This window comes from Triticum urartu, chromosome 6, assembly GCF_003073215.2.
Source record: "Triticum urartu cultivar G1812 chromosome 6, Tu2.1, whole genome shotgun sequence".
Classification (NCBI taxonomy): Eukaryota; Viridiplantae; Streptophyta; class Magnoliopsida; order Poales; family Poaceae; genus Triticum; species Triticum urartu.
In genome coordinates, this window is record NC_053027.1 from 252,432,753 (window position 1) to 252,449,957 (window position 17,205).

Sequence of the window (17,205 nt, forward strand, 5' to 3'; positions counted from 1 at the left end):
GGAGTCGTGCGCGTTGGAGGAGCCATCCTGAAGAGGTTGACATCCGTTAGCACATTGACAAACAAATATTGAAGCTGAATCAAGCGGGTTGAAATTGCAACATATAGTCTTCACATCCAAACCAAATGAACGAATGCATTCCAATCAAAATGGTCACATATCCATAAATTGAGAAGCCACTTAGAGTTGAGGTAGAAAAATAAAAACAAGGTACGGACAAGAACGAATACGTGGTGAGGATTACCCAATCCCAAACAAAATATCCGCGGAAGAAGAACTAGAGCTACAACAATTCCCACCTATGAAACTCCCGAACCTTTCCGGTTATGCAATCAGGTGTTGGGGATACAGGGGAAGCATAATATCTCACCCAAATCTAGCAAATCCTACATCCAGCTGTATCCATCCTTCAACACATAACCGAGAAAAACTTTGGAAATCATCTACCTCAACCTTCGAAAAGCATCCGTTATACAAGTTATGGCAATACTCCTGAACTCCCGCCCCAGTACTGGGTGGCGTCGAGGTTATCTCACCAACAACTGCATAAAAGAGATTTTTGATGTCGGCGAAACTCAGGTACTCCAGAATCTCAACGATAAAATTGTGACGACAACTCCTCGGAGCTCAACTCCCCGGGACACTGCCACAACCCCTAAATGACAGGAGGCACCAAGAACAAAGTTCTTGTCACAAATTGATCGGAACGATTCCAAGATACCCGCGTGATCCTAAAAAAAATTTAGTGAAATTTGAGAAGAGAAGAGTCTAAACTCTACATCAGGATGCCTTACCAGAGCGATGAAGGGACGGGAGTAAAAAGAATTCCTAAACTCTCCGATATATAATTCCTAATTGACTCAAAACATTTTTCTAGACTCAATAACGCCAACGATTCGATCAAGCAGGGGGCTCCTAAGGTCGGGGAAGGCTCTGATTACCAAGTTAGAGGCATAACCACATTGAAAGAAATGTTGCAAGTAAGGTAATCTTCACAACAACCCATGTAAATAGATAAAAGGGGAAAATGTACATAGTTGGATTACACTCGCCACGTCACACAAATACATGAATAACATTACAATCATCCAATACACTCTAAGTTTATTTCAAGGTTGGGCATTGCTGGAGTAGTTTTTTTCAAGGCGAACTGTCAAGGGGTTCCCATTATAACCCAACCGCGTAAGGAACGCAAAATCCGGGAACATAACACCGATATGATGGAAACTAGGGCGGCAAGAGTGGAACAAAACACTAGGCAAAAGGCCGAGCCTTCCACCCTTTACCAAGTATATAGATGCATTAAGATAAACAAGATAATATGGTGAGATCCCAACAATAAACAATGTTCCAACAAGGAACAATAAACAATGTTCCAACGCTATAAGAGAGGCTGAGCAACGGTTTGCCCTGAGCAACGCTATAAGAGCGGTAAGATAGCCAAACAACGGTTTGCTAGGACATGGTGGGTTAGAGGTTTGACATGGAAATTTGGGAGGCATGATAAGCAAGTGGTAGGCATCGTAGCATAGGCATAGCAAAAGAGCGAGCATCTAGCAAGCAAAGATAGAAGTGATTTTGAGGGTATGATCATCTTGCCTGCAAAGTTCTAAGAGTTGACTTGATCCTCGTAAGAGAACTCAACGGGCTTCTCGTTCATGAACTCGTCTCCTGGCTCTACCCAAACAAGAACAACAAGCAAACGGAACACAATCAACCACGTGCAATGCTCAAACAACATGATGCAAACATGGTATGATATGCGGGATGCGGTATGCGATGCATATGCAAGATTTGACAAGGAATGATTGAACCTGGCCTCAACTTGGAAATCCAAGAGTGCCACTGGAAAGGTGAGGTGATTTCGGTTGAAATCGATATAAAGATCACCGGAATCGGATGCACGGTTTGGAAATGGCAAGCAAAACAAATATGGCACCGGTCTGTGATGACCAGCAAGTAGCCATCTAAATGCATCAATATAAATATGCTACAACACTCAAACATGACAACAAAATACATGGCAGGGATCCACTCATGATGCTTGACAAAAGATGAACACTGAGATATGGCTAATTCATCCATTAACAGGTTCAAACAAGCATGGCAAAAGTGCAAATGATAACAGGTTTCAGACTTGGTGAAATTAACACAAGGACTTTATCATCAGGAAGCACACTTTAGAGCATGAAAACTACATGCTACAAGAACTTAACAAGGCAAAGCAAGGCATGGCATGGAGCTACTCAAAGCACTTAACAAAAGTCCATTAGTGACATTGAGCCAAAAGGGATCATAAAATACAATTGTAAGCATGCGAACATGGCAAAAACATAAACAAATTCCAGACTTGGTGGAAAACTGGAGCATGCAAATCAGTTAACGAGTAGACATGTTTACGAGCTCGATGCAATCACTACAGAGCATGGCATGACAAACTAAGCATACACCCATCAAGAATACATAGCGTAGGAGCTAGACATGGCAAGAAGAAAAACATAGCATGCACGGATCAATAGCAACATCCCCGGCAAAATTGCTAAACATGTCAACAATCTGCCAGGATTCACGTTATAGCAAAAGTAGAGCTCGATTGACTCAATCTAGGGTGCTCCATAAATGCAAACAAAGACATGGATGGATAGAGCACCACAATGTTAACAAATCATCCTTACTAATCATCCTCAAAAGAGGCACGGATCACTAGGAAACAACATGAACATATCGCATAACGACAAAATCAGGACAAGGACTTTGTGAAATTCCAAGTCCCTGAAATCAGCATTACCGATTACGCTACTTTGCAAGCTTGTGCTAGTCACCACAAAAATCACAAAAATAATGGAAAGCACCTCTGTAAAGATGGCATGGCATATAAGAAAACACATGTAGAGCTCAGGATCAAACCATGCACACATTAATCATGGAAAAAATGACAAACAGCTATTTGCTGAAACAGATGTGCAAAATTCACCACATAGCCCTCTTCCAACAGCATTTCGGGCATCAAGATGAGCTCAAATGAAAATGATGCAATGAGATGAAATGATGTACTCGTTGATTCGAACATTTTGATATGCTACACGTACAAATCGGAGCTACGGATGCGGAGTTATAGTGTGCCAAAGTTTGCAAAAAAATTAGGGTTCGGGGATGAAAAAGTCAACCGAGAGTTTTCTGGATCTGGATCTGGCCGATCCACTGTAGCAGCGCGGCATGGTTCCCGAGGTCGCCGGATTCGTCGCCGGAGACGACAGCACTTGCCGGAGGAAGAGGACACCGGAGCGGAGGGGAGGTGATGCCGGCGCGGCGCGGCGGGGTTGCCGTGGTGGGGCGGAGAGGTGCGGCGCGGACGTTGAGGTCCGGCGAGGGGAGGCGCGCGGTGGCGGCTGGAGTTCTGCAGCGGCGGGGCGGAGCGGCACCGGCGGCCGGAGGTGCGGCGAGGTCGGAGCTCGCCGGCTCGGGCGAGGAAGAAGATAGGCGGCGACGGGCGCCGGTTGGGCCGCGGGGGCCCCGAGCGGGCTCGGCGGGCTTTGGCGATGTGGGGCGCGGAGGCGCCACGTGGCGGCTTGTGGTTGGTCGGGTGGTGGCGGGCGGACGTGTCCGGTCCGATCCGGACGCGTCCGGCGGCGGGAGGAGGAAGAGGCTAGGGTTAGGGTGGATTTTCCCCGAAATTTCGAAGTGGGAGTCCTATTTATACATAGAAGTTGCTAGGAGGCTCTAAATGGAGCACGGTTTTCGGCCACGCGATCGTGATCGAACGCTCTAGATGATGGAAGGGTTTTTGGTGGGTTTTGGGGACAAATTGGAAGGGTGTTGGGCTGCAACACAAACGAGGCCTTCTCGGTCCCTCGGTTAACCGTTGGAGTATCAAACAAAGTCCAAATGGCATGAAACTTGACAGGCGGTCTACCGGTAGTAAACCAAGGACGCTTGGCAAGTCTCGGTCCAATCCGGAAATGTTTAACCCCCACACACGAAAAAAGGTAGAAAGGACCATCGGAGGAGATAGGAGCGCCGGAATGCAAAACGGACAACGGGGAAAATGCTCGAATGCATGAGACGAACACGTATGCAAATGCAATGCGCATGATGACATGATATGAGATGCATGACAAAGGCAACAACACAAGGAGACAAAAACCCGATAGCGAAGAAAATAAAATAACTTAGGCCGGAAATGGCAAGAGTTGGAGTACAGATAAGGTAAATTACATCCGTGGTGTTACAGTAGGCCTCCCGCCCACTTGGGCATGCACACGGCCTCCTAGGCCACTCTGCATTGTCCACCATTCGTGCTGTCACGTGCACACCAAAGGAAGCCTCGACAGATTTTGACCATGGCCGTGAGTACTTTCTGAGGAATGTCAAGCGCCATCATAGCATGTATCGGGGTGGCACAAAGGACCAATTTGATCAGCAGTAAGTGACCACTCTTTGGCATGGAGGAAGCCCTCCAAGTTGGCAGCTTTCGCGCAAGGCAATCCACAAGTCCCATGAGCTGAGTCAACGTTTGCTTTCTTATCATTAGCGAGAGGCCGAGATATTTGCAAGGATACGAGCTCGTCATACATCCCAGGATTTCCTCCACCCTTACCATTTCAACTGTAGTGTAGGGAATTCGCATTGCCACGCTCTTAGAGAGGTTCACCACAAGGCCCGATGCCTCACCGGAGCTTTGTAGGATTCAGGCACTGGCCCATAAATCAGCGTCATTTGGTTTGATAAAGAGCATCACATCATCATCAAACATTGAGAGTCGTTGTTGCATCCCTAATCTTGCCAGCGCTGATAGGATAGCATGGGATGCCGCCAGCTGAAACATTTTGTGTAGCGGCTCCATAGTTAAGATGAATAGCATCGGCGAGAGAGGTGTTCCCTGCCTCATGCCCTTGGCATTGTATATGTGCCTGCCGCGATGCCCGTTCACCATAATCCGCGTAGATGAGGTGGCAAAGAGTCCACAAACCCACTCCATCCACTTCGTGCCAAAGCCCATCGTCCACAGGACCTCAAGAAGAAAAGGCCATTGGACCGTGTCGAAGGCCTTCGTGATGTCGAGCTTGAGCATCACTGTGGGTTCTCGAAGGGCATGAAGCCGACGTGCCATGCATTGTACTAACATGAAGTTATCATGGATCGACCGTCCTTGGATGAAAGAGCTCTGGTGAACGCCCACAAGCGTGGGCAGCTCGGTAGCCAACCTAACGGCCATTGCCTTGTCAAAAATCTTTATTGCCCCATGCATGAGGCTGACCGGTCGGAAGTCCTTTAGATCCACCGCTCCATCGATCTTGGGAAGGAGTGTAACAATGGCTTTGTTGATCGTCGGTAGCCCACGCATGTCACCATGGTGGAAAAGGTCCATGGCGCGCATGATGTCATCTTTGATTATGGGCCAGCAGGAAGCATAGAATCTACCGATGAAGCCATCTAGCCCCGGTGCCTTGTCCATGGGCATAGACTTGATTACCTTCTCGGTCTCCTCCTCTGTGAAAGGCACCTCAAGGTGCGCTAGGTCTCTATGTGGTAGGTTCAAGACTTCCAGATTGAGGGCTTGCGCCCGCAGCGGGGCCTCCCCCAACAAGCGATCATAGAACCCGTCCATCATGCGTGAAAGCTCGTCCTGGCCTGTGGCAACTGCCTCTCCCTGCCTGAGTATGGTGATCATGTTACGTCACTGACGGTGACGAGCGTGGCTATGGAATAACTTGGAGTTCACATCCCCCTCGCAAAGAAAGAGGAGGCGGGAACGCAACCTTGCAATCGTACGCTCAAGGGAGGACAGCCCAACAAGCTTCCTCTTCAAAATCTTGCACAGTTCCCGCTCCTATGAAGAACGCTCCCTTGTGTCCATGGTTGTATCGAGATGGAGAATGACTTCCAGTGCTATTGCGATTTGCATCTTGACGTTGCCGACACACCGGTCGCTCCACTTCCTCAATGCCTTGGCCGTGGCCCTAAGTTTTTGGTCAAGCACGACAAATGGATTTCCACCATGCGGGACTGACACCCAAGCATCCCTGATTGTGTCAAAGACCCCCTACGCCTTCATCCAAAATGACTCAAATTTGAACCTCTGACCCATGTTCAATTCCGCGTCGAGATTCAGCAACATGGGGCAGTGATCGGACACCGCAGCACTCAGCGTCGTAAGGAGATTGTTTGGGTACAAATCCTCCCAAGAGTTGGTGCAAAAGACATGGTCGATCTTCTCCATGGTTGCCCGTGCCCGCTCATTCGACCATGTATACCGTCTTCCATTGAGATAGGGCTCCTTGAGCTCAAGCAAGTTAAGTTGCTTGCGGAAACGGTCCATCATCCGCCTGTTGATTAACTCGTTGTTCTTGTCCTCGGGGTTTACTAGCTAGTTGAAATCGCCCACGACCACCCAGGGCCCCGCGTGAACCTCTCGTATGTCCATGAGCTCCTACATGAATTCAATCTTCTCATGGTCCAGCTGTGGACCGTAGACACCGATGAGCCACCATTCTTGTCCTTCGCAAGGCCGTAATAGCGCTGTCAGTGTGTTGTTGGTGTAGTGGGGGTTAGATACCGCCATGATTGAAGCGTCCCATGTGAGTAGGATCCCGCCCGTGTACCGATAGCTGACAGGTAGAAAAACGGATCAAATTTATTCCCGAGGCAATGCCTCACAATGTCAAGCGTCACAACCTCTAATTAGCGTCCTAGAAGCAAACCACCATTGGATTGGCCGCGAACACAACTTGGCCAATAGCGCATCTTTGAGCCAGGTTATTCAAGCCTCGAACGTTCCACACAAGAACCTTGGACGGGTGCGTACACATTGTGAAAGCCTACTAGACACTCCACGGACCAGCCACTAGCGCGTGCCATCCACCACCTCATCTTGCTCGAGCAAGGGAAGGATCGATGGCTCCCAACCAAAGAGTGCCAGAACGGCCTTGATGTGCCCGTTGTTAAGTGGTTGTTGGAATAACTGCACGTACGCATGTAGGGCATCATCCGAGATCTGGTCCCCTTCATTAGCCAAGCAAAGCTTCCTGATAAGCACCCCTTGCTGCTTGGTATTCCTAAGAAATGAAAGTATCTGATAATTTAATTGGCGTGCGTGAGCTCTAGTAATTGGTTCAGTATGTATAGTAGCAGGGATTGTGGGTGTAACTATGGTATTAATGTCCTCATCATCATCCCCTTCTTGAAATGAAGTTGTCCTCGAAGGTAGCTCATCTTCGTCACCCAAATAAGGCTTCAAATTTGCAATATTAAAAGTGGGACTAACCCCAAAATCTATAGGAAACTCAAGTTTATATGCACTACCATTTCTTTTCTCTAACACCTTAAAAGGACCATCGTCACATGGAATTAGCTTTGACTTGCACAAATCAGGAAACCTATCCATCTGCAAATCTAACCAAACAAGATCTCTGGTGCAAAGACAACAAGTTTTCTACCCCTATCTCTAGCAAGTTTGTACTTAGAATTCGTGCGCTCAATGTTTTCCTTAATTAACTCATACATTTTTAAGATCAATTCAACATGTTGTTTAGCATCAAAATTAAACTTCTCTGAAGATGGAAGAGGCCACAAATCCATGAGTGCACGAGGTAGGAAACCATGCACAATTTCAAAAGGGCACATCTTAGTAGTAGAATGCAGCGAACGATTATAAGCAAATTCAATATGAGGCAAGAATTCTTCCCATATTTTAAAGTTGTTCTTCCAAAAATCCCTAACCTTAGTAGACAATGTTCCTAAGTTTGTCCAGAAGTTTGGGGGTGACATGTAGTACTGAAAAGAAATTTCGTCCCCAACTTAGCCCATAAGAATCTCCAAAAGTGGCTAAAAAATTTAGTATCTCGATCTAAAACAATAGGATTTGGCACACCATGCAAACGGATAATTTCATGACAGAACAAATCTGCAACATTAACATCATCATCGCTTTTATGACATGGTATAAAGTGTGCCATTTTGGGAAATCTATCCACGATAACGAATCTGGTATCCCTGCCCTTCTTTGTTCGAGGTAAACCTAAAACAATGTCCATAGGTAAGTCCTCCCATGGAACACTAGCTATAGGCAAAGGCATATATAAACCATGAGGATTGAGTCGTGACTTAGATTTTTGACATGTAGTGCAGCGAGCAACAAAATGCTCAACATCCCATCTCATCTTTGGCCAAAAGAAATGTGTAGCAAGCATGTCCTCCATCTTCTTGATGCCAAATTGTCCCATTAATCCTCCTCCATGCGCCTCCTGCAACAACAAAAGATAAACGGAGCTAGCGGGAATGCATAGCTTGTTAGTATGGAACACAAATCCATCATTAATGATGAACTTGTTCCATGTTCTTCCTTCTTTACAATGTTGCATTACATCTTTAAATCCAACATCATGCACACATTGATCTTGAAGGTCTCCAAACCAAATATTTTAAAGTCAAGTTATGAAAGAATAGTATAGCGACAAGACAATGCATTAGCAACAACATTTTCTTTACCCTTATTGTTTTTAATAACATAAGGGAAAGTCGCAATGAATTCAACCCATTTAGCATGTCTATTTTTCAGTTTTATTTGACTTCTAATATGTTTTATAGATTCATGATCATAATGCATAACAAATTCTTTCGGCCATAAATAATGTTGCCATGTTTCTAAAGTCCAAACAACAGCATGCAATTCTTTATCATAAGTAGAATAGTTCAGACTAGGCCCACTCAATTTTTAGAAAAGTATGCAACATGTTTACAATCTTGTAATAACATACCTCCTAATCCAATTCCACTAGCATCACATTCAAGCTCAAAATCTTATCTTTCAATACCGTGAAGGCTTCTTCCCACATAGTACCCCAAACAAAAGGCACATCCTTTTTTTGTAAGCGCATTGAGAGGTGCGGCAATGGTGTTGAAATATCTCACAAAACGCCTATAGAAAGTAGCGAGGCCAAGAAAACTCCTCACTTGTGTGACCGTTTTGGGCTGGGGCCAACTCTCAATAGCTTCAATGTTGGCTTTATCAACTGTGTACTCGTACTCGTAGTCACTAGCGTACTCGTACCCACCATCCTCGGTATCAATCATCACACGCTTGGATGGGCATTCTCTCGCATAGTGACCTCCACCCTTGCAACGACGACATATAATACCATGTGTTCGCCCGGTTGATGCCATGGATGAAGAAGAGCTCTGTGCGGGACCGGAAGGTGTGCTCTTGGCGGATGGTGGTGGTGGTGCCTACTTTCTTGTATCAGGGTTGGAGGTCGTAGCTGAAGTAGGCGGTGCTACAGCAGGACGTGTGGAAGTAGATGATGTAAGTGGTGCCCATGATAATGATCGACCTATAGAGAAATTAGTTCGCGCCAATGCCTGTCAATCCTGCACTTTCCGTTCAGCTTTGCAAGCAAGATGGAATAAACGAGTGATATTGTTATAATCCTTATATTCTAAAATGGTTTGAATCTTTCTATTTAACCCACCCATAAAACATGCAAGCCTAGCTTCTTTATCCTCAACAATACCACATCTAATCAGTCCAGTTTGTAGTTCCTGGTAATATTCCTCTACATAATTTTTTCCTTGTCTTAAACGCTACAATTTTCTAAGTAATTCATGTTGATAATATGGTGGAACTCAACGAGTATGCATAGCATTTTTCAAAGCAGTCCATGTAGTTGGGATATTATGATGATATAATCGACAATGTTCAAACCACCAAACACAAGCAAAACTAGAGAATGCACAAATAGCAACAGCAACATGTTTATCCTTGGGATATTGTAAGCATGTAAAACGTTGTTGGGTTTCTAACTCCCAAGTAAGATACGTGTCAGGAATGTATCTACCCTCAAATGGTGAAATATTCAATTTTAGTTTAGGGTTATGGTCATGATCTCGTACCTTAGGGGGTGGTGCAGCCCTACCGTTGCGATTGTATGTATTTGGACGACCTGGTGGTTTTCCTGGTGGTTGCACATAGTTTTGATTTGCAGCAACCTCTTCCTCATCCTCGTAAGCACCCTCGTATTTGTCGTACTCCTCAATAGTAGTAGTAGGAGGCGCAGAAGCAGCAACAGTAGCAACTACACTAGAATGTTGGGCTTGCTTGAGAAGCACACGTTGTGCTCGTCCCATTTGATTTAGAAGGCGGCATTGTTATTGTTGTAGCGGTGCGATAGATGCAACTGGTGGTGACCATGGAAGACGCGTGAGCAGTTCATTAAACGTGTCATCTAGCTTTTGCTCGAACGTCTTCTCAATGCTCAATTCAAAGACGTTGAGAAGACGTTCAAAGATGTTCGAGCAAAAGCTAGATGACACGTTTAGCAATGATCAATTCAAAGATGCAAAGTTGAATAAACGCTCAATGATGGTACTATGCTGGTCCTAGGCTAGACCGTACTAGAGACGCGAGCCTAGAACACTAACAAAATCACGGTGCGGCACGTAAACAAGGGAGAAGCACACTCTGAATCTCTATTTTTTTCCTTTTCTCTCTTTTTCCCTTTTTTACCTTTTTTCCTCTCTTTTTTTCTCAACAACAATTTTTTCAAAAAAGTTTCCAAGTGGTCTAAAAACTGCCTAGCGAGAATTTTCTAGACTTTACTTTTTTTAAACTGGACCTATTTCTTTGCTGCGGGAACACAAAAATTGGGGAGTCTGGCTTGATCACGACACATAGTATGTCCTGATCTGGAAATCAACAACAAAGAAATAAATACTGGACCCGGACTAGGATTAGTGATGCAGATGAATTTGGTGGAACTCGGACTCGTGACAGATATATGTAGAGGCGGTCAAACACGGACTGGTGGCAAGTCTATGATGAAAGTGGACTTGGATTGGCGTGATGGTGGCGAATATGTGTTGAAGGTGGACTCCAATTGGTGGGATGGCGGCAAATATGTGGTGGTGTATATGGACTAAGATTGGTGCGGATATGCGATGGTTTTACGTGGACTCAGATTGGTAGCGGATATGCGATGGTTGTATATCGACTCGGATTGGCAGCAGTTATGTGGTGATGCATGCTACTTGTGAGCTGCATTGGGATTTCCTTGAAGAGTAAAGGATGAAGCAGTACAATAGAGATAAGCATTTGCCTCAGTTAAGAAACAAGGTTATCAATCCAGTAGGAGAACCACATAGAACCTCATTAGTAGCACCTGCGCACACAAAAGAAAATACTTGCAACCAACACAAATAAGGGGGTTGTCAATCCCCTCAGCGGTTATTTGCAAGGATCAAATCTCATAGTGGTAGGCAAATAAATAAATTGCAAAATAAAATAGAAATAAATAAAAGTGCAGCAAGGTATTTTTGGATTTTATATATGATAAAGTAGATCCTAGGGCCATAGTTTTCACCAAAGGCTTCTCTCTCGAGCACATAAAGTACGGTGGGTGAACAAATTACTATTGGGAAATTGATAGAAAAGTGCATAATTATGACGATATTCAAGGCAATGATCATGTATATAGGCATCACATCCGATACAAGTAGACCGACTCCTGCTTGCATCTACTACTATTCCACCCATCGACCGCTATCCAGCATGCATCTATGGGATTAAGTTAATGAAAACAGTGTAACGCCTTTAGCAAGATGACATGATGTAGACAAAGTAAACCCAAGTAATATGAATAACCCCCATCTTTTTATCCTTAATGGCAACAATACAAATACGTGGCATGTCCCTTTCTGTCACTGGGATTGAGCACCGCAAGATTGAACCCATCACAAAGCACATCTCCCATTGCAAGAAAAATCAATCTAGTTGGCCAAACTAAACAGATAGACCGGAGAGAAATACAATGCTATAATAATCATGCACAAAAGAATTCAAAGAAGACTCGGTTAATATTCATGAATTATCTGATCATAAACCCACAATCATCGGACACCAACAAACACACCGCAAAAGAATATTACATCAAATAGAACTCCAAGAACATCAAGGAGAACATTGTATTGAAGATCAAAGAGAGAGAAGAAGCCATCTAGCTACTACCTATGGACCCGTAGGTTTGTGGTAAACTACTCAGGCGTCATCGGAAGGGCAGCAAGGATGATGTAGAAGCCCTCTGTGATCGATTCCCATGGGAGACAAGAAACTTACGGCAGCGGAAAAAGTATTTCGGGTGGTTCTCTGATGTATTGGCAATATTTGGGAATTAGGTGGAATTAGGTCAAGGTGTGCCATGAGGGGCCCACAAGCCTGGGGGTGCCCCCCTAGGGCATGCTTAGCGATCTTGTCGATCCCTCGTGGCTTCTGGTGATGTTGGGTAGAACCCTAATCGCCCGATCTTTCATGAAAGGAGCGGAATCCCGCGATGAACACGAAGAACACAAAGGGGAAAACGAGGGAAACACAAGGGAAATAGGAGAGGAACACTCAAACCAACAAGATAGTCACACACGTGCTAGATCCTCGAATACATAAAGTAAGATACACGATCCACGATCAACTAGGGACGATACACGGTAACCGGTCTTGATGTTCTTCCCTAAAGAGGGGTCTTGAATCCGCTTGGGGAATATTCTCCGAGGAGGTGCGATCTCCGAGGAGAAGGTAACCAAGTGGATGAGAAAAGCTCTCACACAAACATGAGCTATCTCTTTGCTAACCCTAAAATGGTGGGGGTGGAGGAGTATATATAGTCTAGGGCCATGAAGGGGTAAGTGAGGGGTGAAACAGGTACATGGGCCTTGGCCTAGAGACTCTGCGCGCAGGCAGGCCGGAAGTTCCGGGCAGGGACGGAAGGTCCGGGCCCCGGAAGTTCTAGGCGGGTTCCTGTGTAAGCCGAGAGTTGGCACGGCGCGAGCAGTGCTGGAGTCCCGGGGCTGGAAGGTCTGGGTCAGCCGGAAGGTCCGGGGACCGGAAGGCCCGGGCAAGGTTCCGGGCTGATCAGAGAGTTGGCACGCCCGGGCATCGTCTGGAGTGGCTAGGGCCGGAGGTTCCGGGCTGTGGCCGGAAGGTCCGGGCCTGGCAGAAACTCTGCACAAGTCTTGATGCTTCGTGTTCCTTCTCCTTGTGTCCTTGGTTCCTGAGCACATGTAGTATCTTTGTATTAGGTAGCAACCATGTCTCAGAAGAATGGAAAGGGAAAAGACATAGGAATGAGTTCACCTTGTGTCCAATGGTGTATGCTCGAGGTCGAGGTCTCGTCATAATGTAGATGGGGATGATAGTAGGATGCTCCGCATCATCTTGAATGACATAACAACCTCGAGATATCTTGAACGGATCAAGAATGGAAACGTGAATCTTCTAAGATATCTTCAACACTCCGGAACAAATGAATAGCGAGAGGTGAGCGATTAAGAAGTGCACCGGCATGAGAAAACATTTAAACGAGGAAAGTATATGATCGACAAAGCTTGAATTGAATCCATCGGAGAGAAAAAGAATGAAGAATGATGAACTCGAAGCTTCCTTAATATCTTCCTGAGAATCACCGGATAAGAACATTGAAGGAAAAGAATGAAGACACTTCGTGTGAATAAAATGGGTAGTTGATTAAGAAATCCGAGTCCTTGAAGAAAAGGCTGGGAGGGCGGGAAAACAAATGCAACTTGGGATGGATGAAACAAACAATGTTGAGAAGACTTAGAGTTGATCTTGCGGATGTCGAAAATGATCGGATCCACTTGAAGAGGAGCACACCGGTTGAGAAGAAATTGAGATGACAAACTCAATGATCAAGAAGGTATGGAATCAACACTTGACATTGAAGCAACTCGAATACCACAAATCAAAACAAAACAAAGGATTGGCTTGCAAAATAAGCCGGCAACAAACATATGATAGATCCCATATCGTATCATGTATTTGTTGGAAAGAATTCCTACGTGATACTTGAATTCCCACATATAAACTCCAGAAACTTTCTGGTTATGAAATCAGGTGTTGGGGATACAGGGGAAGCATAATATCTCACCCAAACTAACAATTCCTACATCCAGCAGTACCCATCCTTCAACACATAACCAAGAAACCTTCGGAAATCATTTACCTCAACCTTCGAAAAGCATCTGTTATACGAGTTATGGCAATACTCCCAAACTCCCGCCCTAGTACTGGGTGGCGTCGAGGTTATCTCACCAACAACTGCATAAAAGAGATTTTCGATGTCGGCAAACTCAGGTATTCCAGAACTGCAACGATAAAATTGTGACGACAACACCTCGGAGCTCAACTCCCCGAGACACTAACACATCCCCTAAATGTCAGGAGGCACCAAGAACAATGTTCTCATCACAAGAATATCGAAACGATTCCAAGATACCCGTGTGATCCTAAAATGAAATTTCATGAAATTTGAGGAGAGAAGAGTTAAAACTTCTACGTCAGGAGGCCTCACCAGAGCGACCAAGGGACTGAGGAGTAAAAGAATACTACTCTCCGATATATATAATCCTAAGACTCAAAACATTTTGTTCTAAACTCAACAACGTCAGCGATTTGATCAAGCAGGGGGCTCCTAAATCGGGGATGGCTCTGATTACTTGTAACACCCACAATGCGGCTATATCTCCCACGTGTCGAGGCACGACTTAGAGGCATAGCCGCATGGTACGTTTGTCGCAAGAGGGGTAATCTTCACACAATCCCATGTACTGAATAAGAAAGGGATAAAGAGTTGTCTTACAATCGCCACTTCACACAATACAAGTTAAACATACATCATCCAGAATACAATCAAGGTCTGACTACGGAACCAAAATAAAAGAAGACAACCCCAAATGCTAGATCCCCGGTCGTCCCAACTGGGCTCCACTACTGATCATCCGGAAAAGACACAAAACAACGACCAAGATCTTCATCGAGCTCCCACTTGAGCTTAGTTGCGTCACCTGCACTGGTATCATCGGCACCTGCAACTGTTTGGAAATAACCGTGAGTCACGAGGACTCAGCAATCTCACACCCGCGAGATCAAGACTATTTAAGCTTATTGGTAGGAAAGGGTAGTGAGTTGGAGATGCAGCAAAGCAGTAGCATATATGGTGGCTAACTTACGCAAAAGAGATAGGGAAGAGAAGCAACGAACGGTCGAGAAGCTATATGTGATCAAGAACTGATCCTGAAGCTACTTACGCTCAAGCACAACACAAGACCGTGTTCACTTCCCGGACTCCGCCGGAAAGAGACCATCACGGCTACACACGCGGTTGATGCATTTTAATTAACTCAAGTGTCAAGTTCTCTACAACCGGATATTAACAAATTCCCATCTGCCCATAACCGCGGGCACGCCTTTCAAAAGTTCAAAACCCTGCAGGGGTGTCCCAACTTAGCCCATCACAAGCTCTCTCGATCATCGAAGGATATTGCTTCTCCCGGGAAGACCCGATCAGTCTCGGAATCCCGGTTACAAGACATTTCGACAATGGTAAAACAAGACCAGCAAAGCTGCCCCGAATGTGCCGACAAATCCCGATAGGAGCTACACATATCTCATTCTCAAGGCACACCTGATTGTCCAAACTTCCGGTAGGCCAACCCAGAGTTGCCCCTGGTGGCCACCGGCGGCTGACAGGTTGGACCAACACTCAGAGGAGCACTGGCCCGGGGGTTTAAACTAAAGATGGCGCTTGAGTCTGCAGTACCCAAGGGAAAAAGGCTTAGGTGGAAAATGTTAAACCAAGGTTGGGCCTTGCTAGAGGAGTTTTATTCAAAGCGAACTGTCAAGGGGTTCCCATAACACCCAACCACGTAAGGAACGCAAAATTTAGGAACATAACAACGGTATGACGGAAACTAGGGTGGCAAGAGTGGAACAAGACACTAGGCATAAGGCCGAGCCTTCCACCCTTTACCAAGTATATAGGTGCATTAAAGTAAATAAGAAATAATAATGATATCCCAACAATATCCATGTTCCAACAAGGAACAAACTTCATCCTCACCTGCAACTAGCAACGCTATAAGAGGGCCTGAGCAAAAGCGGTAACATAGCCGAACAACGGTTTGCTAGGAAAGGTGGGTTAGAGGCTTGACATGGCAATATGGGAGGCATGATATAACAAGTGGTAGGTAGTGCGACATAGCAATAGAATGAACAACTAGAAAAGAAAATATAGAAGTGATTTCGAGGGTATGATCATCTTGCCTGAGATCCCACAAGGAAGAAGAACGAGTCCATGAAGTAGACAAACGGACGTAGTCGAACGGATCCTCACAAACGCAACGTAACCGGAACTATCAAGAAGAAGCAACACCGAAAAGAAACAAACAACATGGTAAACACACAAGCATAAACATGGCATGATGCACAATCAAGTATGATGCATGTCCGATTTAATGAATCATGTCATCGCAAAGTGCATAAACAAAACTACAAGCTAAGTGGAGCCCAATATGCAACGAGTTGCATATTGACGAAACACCACATGACTTATTTAGTTCTATCCCGGTTATGTACCCAACAATATTAAATGTTGTTAAACATGGCAAGAGGTGAGTCATAATTAAATTAACTATTTAGGTAAGTTTAAATGAGGCCGGAAATAACAAACAACAATTCCGGTAAATCCCCATATGTCATTTAGCAATTTGATGCAAACAACAATTTTAAACATTCTTGATGTTGTTATCATGATGCGGATGGCATGTGCAAGTTTATGCAATTTTTATTAAAAGTTGACATCAGCATATTATGAAGCATTTGTCATCGTGGTGGAAACGGAAGGGTGCCACGGCAACATACCGGTATCGGTAACTCGATTGAGATACCGATGCAAAACAGAAGGATGCAGACGTGTGGAACACGCAAGAGATGTTGGGGTGCTTCCGGTAACCGGGTTCTCACGAGTCCATGGCATGGGAGCAAGAGACACTCCGGACATGGTGCAGACAAAGGGTGCATCTCATACAACACAAGCATTCGTTCTCGGACGGTCATCTCGGGGTTATACCTTCGAAGCGTGCGTTTTCGAAGCGTATCGAGTTCGTCGAGGGAAGTAGTCATTCACGGCCGTCATGGAAGTAGCGGTTCACGCGACGGTAGTTGAACTTGACGCTTGCATTACACGGGTCTTCGCCTATGGTAGTTGTACATGGTTCGGAGTGGTACTTGCATCTTCGGACTTGTCGGTCTCGATTCTTGCGACCGTAGCGGTACACGTTTTGTCGATGTTCGAGCCATCGGTAGCAGTACTTGGTGAATCCCAAAACGGTCATGGCATCTTCGCGCTTAGGGGTACTTGGCGTTTC